Consider the following 6,000-nt stretch of genomic DNA (forward strand, 5'->3'; position numbering starts at 1 on the left):
GAAAGACCACAATGAAGTGTTACATTAGGAATCTAACTAGGAAACCTAAACCGATATGGATTGCTTTAATGGGAAGCTTCTTGAGGTTTAAGTCTCCTATATATATAGATGAATTGGTCCCTGTTGCCACCACGACCTATTGCATAAGTTCTGTCCATTGAGAAGCAAGTTGGTAAGCAACAGAAGACTATATTCTTGTGATTGTGTTTGCGGCTGCAGAAGATGGAATCCATGCCAGTAATTGCTGAAGGTAAGTTTTAAGTTCTTTTGTGATTATTGTCAAGTTGATGCGCATATGGTGTGAGCATGTATATGGTTTTACATTATGACAAAAAGATGTTTGCCATAAGTTTCCTACAAAGTTTATAATTAATTTGATGGTTGAAAGATTTGAACAAAGTAACAGAGCACAAACCCAGAATAATTCAATTGAAAATATAGAAGATCAGAACATTAAAGATAAAAAATTGTAAAAGATAAAAACATCAATTAACATCAACATAAATCTGAATATGAATCTTAGATGCATTACCAGTTAACAGTTTATTCAACTAATGAATCCAGCCACCTGCACAACACTGAAATTACCACAATGAAAACCAAAAATTGGTTAACAGCTCTTTGATACTGCAAACAACTAAACAACATATTGGTATAAAAAAATCAACCCAAACCTACCTTCAAATCTCTGAACCTAGAAATGAACAAAGGCACAGCTACTTATGATTCTTAAGCAAGTCCCCGATCCTTTAATATGTACAACTTCTAGATTAAGCACACACTACATAAATAAATAAAAAACCAAATTCAATCTATGAACAATTCAATCAAAACATTTCAAGTTTAAGAAGCAAAATCACAACCCAAATTTTCACCCTTGTTAATGGCAGTGATTTGAATTTGGATTTCCTCACCTATACACGAACTGAGAAATGCACCCACTCTTTTTCAACCTATAACCCAACCATCAAAAAATTGTTTACAAAAAAAGCTACAATTAGAGAAGAAGAAACCAAATTCAAATTCATAAAACAAACCCAAACCTTCTTCCGGAACTGGACGAAAATCTTGGATCTCTCCCCGTCTCTTTCCTACCCGAGCGACCTACAATCAAAATCGAAAATATTAAATCCAATCAAAAATTCAAAAGCTCTCAAAACCAAACCCCTCCTATTCGTTTGCAGCCCAACCTCGATGCAGGCTTCTAGAACACAACAGAAAACTCGAGTCATTACTCCACATACAGATCGAGGGCAAAACCGTCATTTCACTGTTAATGAGCAGTGAAATGAACAGTAAGTCTCCTTTAGTATATAGTAAATACTAGTAAATTTTACCCGCGCTTTGCCGCGGGATTTAGTGTTATCAATGAATTAGAAGCCTTGATTAAGCTAAAGTAGATCTTAATAACAGGAGACATCATTAGTTTGATCTCCATTCAAATTGAAATTATTTTTATTCACACGTTAATATATACTAATACACAAAATTTAGGAAGAAAAAACTCATTCAAGTGCAGAATTTTAGATAACTGAAATTTAGCAGCCACTTCTTCTAAAACAAAGCTAAAGCTTCCTCCAAAAATTGACCAAAATCTTGGATCTCTCTTGAGATTCAGTGTATCATTGCCATTTTAAAGTTCTACCAATTCTAGTCCCTGCAAGGTAAAATGGTTGATCATTAAATTCCACGATGCATATTTGACAAATTTTTCTCAATCTAATATGGAATTATAGCAAGAGCTAGAGCATTGTCTTCTTTGATTGCTACTACAGAATTATAAAGTGAGGGTATGAGATGAAGCAGTACATTGCCATAAGTAGAATCCATGTACTACATGCATCAACTTTTTTCTTCTTCTTACCAAAAATGATATAGAGCAAGTGTGAATTAATACTTAAAATGAACTATTCCTGCATCTGAACTTTAGCACGTGGTGGATTACCTCCCCTAGTTTTGTCATGAGTAGCTGAGTAGTACATCCCAGACAGAAGCCAATCCATCAAGATGGATTGGTCTAAAGGGTTGATGGATTTATCTAGCTCAGAATCTGTAAGCTAAAATAGCATGGACTTTCACTGCATATCTCTTTGGCCATTTGATTTCTGAGGGTTTTGTCTAGACTTGAAACCTATGCTTTTCCTAAGCTATTAGTCTCTGACACATGTAGTGTCTTGTAATCAAAGCTACATGCATCAGTGGTCACCTTAGCTAATTTACCTGAATACTATTACCCTAAGGTAAATCAATAGGAGTGCTTGACATTGCTGGGGTAATTACTGGATAATGGCACTTTGATGGCTCTTAATTTGTGGCATTCGGCATTACACAGATATCATTAACTCCCATTAAGTATCCATGACAACTCTTAGAGTAAGTTATATGAATGAGAAAGTTGATTGTGGAACCAAAACACAAAATAAGCATTACAGCAACAAACAATAAATTATCAATTTTGGTTAACAAAACTGGATAACTAAGTTGAAGCTACATGTAGAGCAATATCTGAGTTGACCTTAGATCAATTCTAACAGCAAAACACCTTTAATCAATACTAAACATTATAATAATTAACGACAAACATATTGGTATAAAAAAAAAAAAATTTGGCTCAAACCCAGCTCCAAACTTCTGAACTTGCAACCAGCAAATAAACAATTACTTATGATTCTTAACAACAAAACCTCTTCTCTTTGTCTGCACTCCAAATCCCCACCCTTTTAATACGTACAACCTCTAGACTCACCGCACACTACAAAATGAAGAAACCAAACTGAACCTATGGACAATTCAATAAAAAACATTTCAAGTTTAAAAACCAAAAGTACAACCCAAATTTTCACCCTTGTCGATCATTGTGATAAAAACCAAATCCAAATTCAGAAAACAAACCCAAACCTTCCTCCACAGGTCGACCACAATCCTGGGATCTCTTCTCTTCTTTCCTACCCAGCAACCTAATATTTGAAATGAGTTCATTATTGCTCGAGAATGGTGAAATTGTGTATTGAGATGTGATTGTAGAATATCATGTGTTGAGATACCATGGGTCTAATATGACTGTCTTAATTGAGATTTAAGATATGGTAAAGCTTGTGTAGGAATATCTGTGTGATGAGTCGATGACATCAGTGTGATGAATCTTTGTGATAATTGTCATGTAAAGCTTGTGTAGGAATATTTGTGTGATAAATCGATGCAATCTATGTGATGACCGGCGAAATCTGTGTGATGATCGCTATCTATGTGATGACCGGCGAAATCTGTGTTATGATCGCTATCTGTGTGATGATCGGCGAAATCTGTGTGATGATCGCTATCTGTGTGATGACTGGCGAAAATTGTGTGATGATCGCTATCTGTGTGATGACCGACGAATTTGTGTGATGATCAGTAGAACGATGGCTATCTGTGTGATGACTGGCGAAATATGTGTAATGACTGCTCTGTAGTGGAGTTGAATTGTTATTAAGTTAACAACGATCAAGAGAACTGCTGTGACAGTCGGAGCTACCTACAGATGTTAGAGTGTGGGGTTATGATGATTTCTATGATTTGAATTGATTGTCTTAATGTGACCTCCTGAACTAAAACTGTACGCAGGGGTTACTATGAATTGTTTTGCTTGTTCTGGATTGTGATTGTCTTGTTTTCTTCTTGATTTTATTGATTAATCTTAAAGGCCATAGTGGTGACGATTGTGCTCTGTGTGAGGATAGGAAGGTGATTTATTGTTTTCACCTTGATGTCATGTTGATGACAAGGCTTCCGGTGGGAAGGAAATGAGTGTGATCTTTGTGACACGCAGTTGTGCGTCAAGGGATTTCCAAACAATACTTGAGGGGTTTTGTTTGATTAGAATTTGTGTAAATGAATGCTAGGTTGAGAATCTGAGCATGTAGTTTTAATCACAAGTTGACCTACGTAAGCATGAGATGGAAGATTATGAAACTGATGGTTGTAGTTGTGAGTTATGTGCTTATCGTTGTTAGGTCGAGGTGACTTAAGAATGTGTTTCTGTTTTGTGGTTTTGAGTTTACTCATATGGGCTTGCAAAAGCTTACCGGGTTTGTTGTGTGGCAACCCGGTGCACCATTCAAATGGTGTAGGGGTTAATCCTGCAGGTTAGGATAATTGTGGCTGATACTGAGGTAACGCCATTTGTAGCTTTACGGTAGGAAGCCATTTTTGTGACTTTACCGTTATTAAGACTTCCGCTTGTAGTAAGCTCTGAGGAGCATTTACTCATTATCTTGTTATGGCAATTTAATTTGTAAACTCGTGTAATATATAACTCTGTGGAGCGAGTATATATTGACTTTGTGGGTTCAGGGCATCAGTTTGTACTTGGTTTAAAAGGAAAAAGTTTTCCAGGTATTTGTATTGATGGCTGAATCATCACGCATGTATAATTATGAGATTATATATCGATTTTTATTTGTGTTAAAAATCAGAGGCGTGACACGTTTACTACTAGAACACTGAGACTAACATCACTTAGTATGATAAGCCCGCTTCATCTTCGCCTCTTTATGCATCGTACTCTCCAGACCTATCTTATCCCCCACCTTCTACCACTTTCGATTATACCTTCCATTCCGACTACCCAAACCTCTATCCCAATCATCAAGGACCGACTGCGACTGTTTTCAATGGCTACACATTTCCACCACAATTCCCTTACCTCAACCAAAGTCGTTCGCCCACCAACCAACTCATTTACCCACACTTTCAATCCATGGTCGAACCAGAGTTTCCTTCCTTTCAACCACAGTACAACATGAATCCTTCCATTCCAACTTTCAGTCACCTTCAGTCCCCACTTTTGTGGCTCAACTCCAATTTACAGATCCCAAACCTCCATCGTCTTATCATTCAATGGGCGTCTGTGAGCTCCCAGCTCTAATCACAGGTCGGATCCAAACCCTGCCCTCTTCCTCTTCTTCATCATCTGACCCACAAACCCACCTTGAAGATGCAACAAACCCATTTTCTCCGCAGCAAATTTCTGATGTTCTGGAGCAAAAAGAGGTCTTCCACTCCAAGCCCGCCCTCTTCGCCCTCATTGACAGTCTCTAGCAGCTTTGCCAGCCCCTCTCCCTCGCTGTCGCCGGGGAGGTCAGCCTAGCCTCACCGGGCCAGAATTTTGATGCGGAACGCAAATGCGATGATGCCGTCATCCCCAACGACACCACTACCGGCGTCAACCTCGCTGCTAGTAGCGCTCCCGAGCTCTACCCGGAACTCGTCAGCTTTAACACTGTTCCGTTAATTCTCAACCTCCTCAGCCACTACAACACCGACATTGCAATCAATGTCATTCAATTGCTTTAGGACTTGACTGACAAGGACACTATGGATGAGATTTTCAAGCTGGTGGATGACAATGCCAGTCAAAACGGTGCATTGGAGCCGCCCAAGCAAGTGATCACTCGGAGTTTTTTCGACACTAGAAGGAAGGGCCAGGGCAGTTGGTTGGTAGAGAGAATCCTGTTGATTTGCCTCCATTTTGGGAAGAGAAAAGTTATTGGTCTTTTGTCAATTTGTTGACTAATTTCAATACAGAAAAACGACTAGAGCCTCTAAACGGTGGAATCTTTGCAGATGATATGACTTTGGGTAATACTGTGACTTTGCTTTCCTTGATTTCTTTTGATAAATATGGTAGTGGCAATGGCAACAGTGCTAGTGCTAGTGTAGATGAAAGCATACCATATGATAATGAAATGGGTGAGGATAGCAGTGAGAAGGAAGAATCTGTGAGCGTAACTGATAAGGGTCACCAAAATTGGGGTCAAGTAACTGGTGAATACCTTCCTTCTCCTGGTGGTGGCACTCAGTTTAAGAATGGTGCTCTTCACTATATTGATTTTATTCTAAAAAATCTTCCTGATTTTGTGAGGGGTAAAAGAAGCCGTGTGATATTGGATGTTCAGTGTGGTAAACTGCTCTTGGAGCTTAATCGTGTCTTGCGACCTGGAGGTTACTTTGTGTGGTCTG

At 38.5% G+C, this 6,000-nt stretch overlaps 1 long non-coding RNA gene across 1 annotated transcript; it reads right to left on the minus strand.

Annotated features, from left to right (window-relative positions):
• Positions 1–1,401: 1,401 nt before the first annotated feature.
• Positions 1,402–2,934, minus strand: LOC133722356 (uncharacterized). The gene is made up of 2 exons (XR_009852643.1): positions 2,899–2,934; positions 1,402–2,752 (listed from the first exon to the last, which is right to left on the minus strand). It is a non-coding gene; the product is annotated as an uncharacterized LOC133722356 (long non-coding RNA).
• Positions 2,935–6,000: the final 3,066 nt, after the last annotated feature.

The sequence above is a fragment of the Rosa rugosa genome, chromosome 7 (genome assembly GCF_958449725.1).
Source record: "Rosa rugosa chromosome 7, drRosRugo1.1, whole genome shotgun sequence".
NCBI lineage: Eukaryota > Viridiplantae > Streptophyta > Magnoliopsida > Rosales > Rosaceae > Rosa > Rosa rugosa.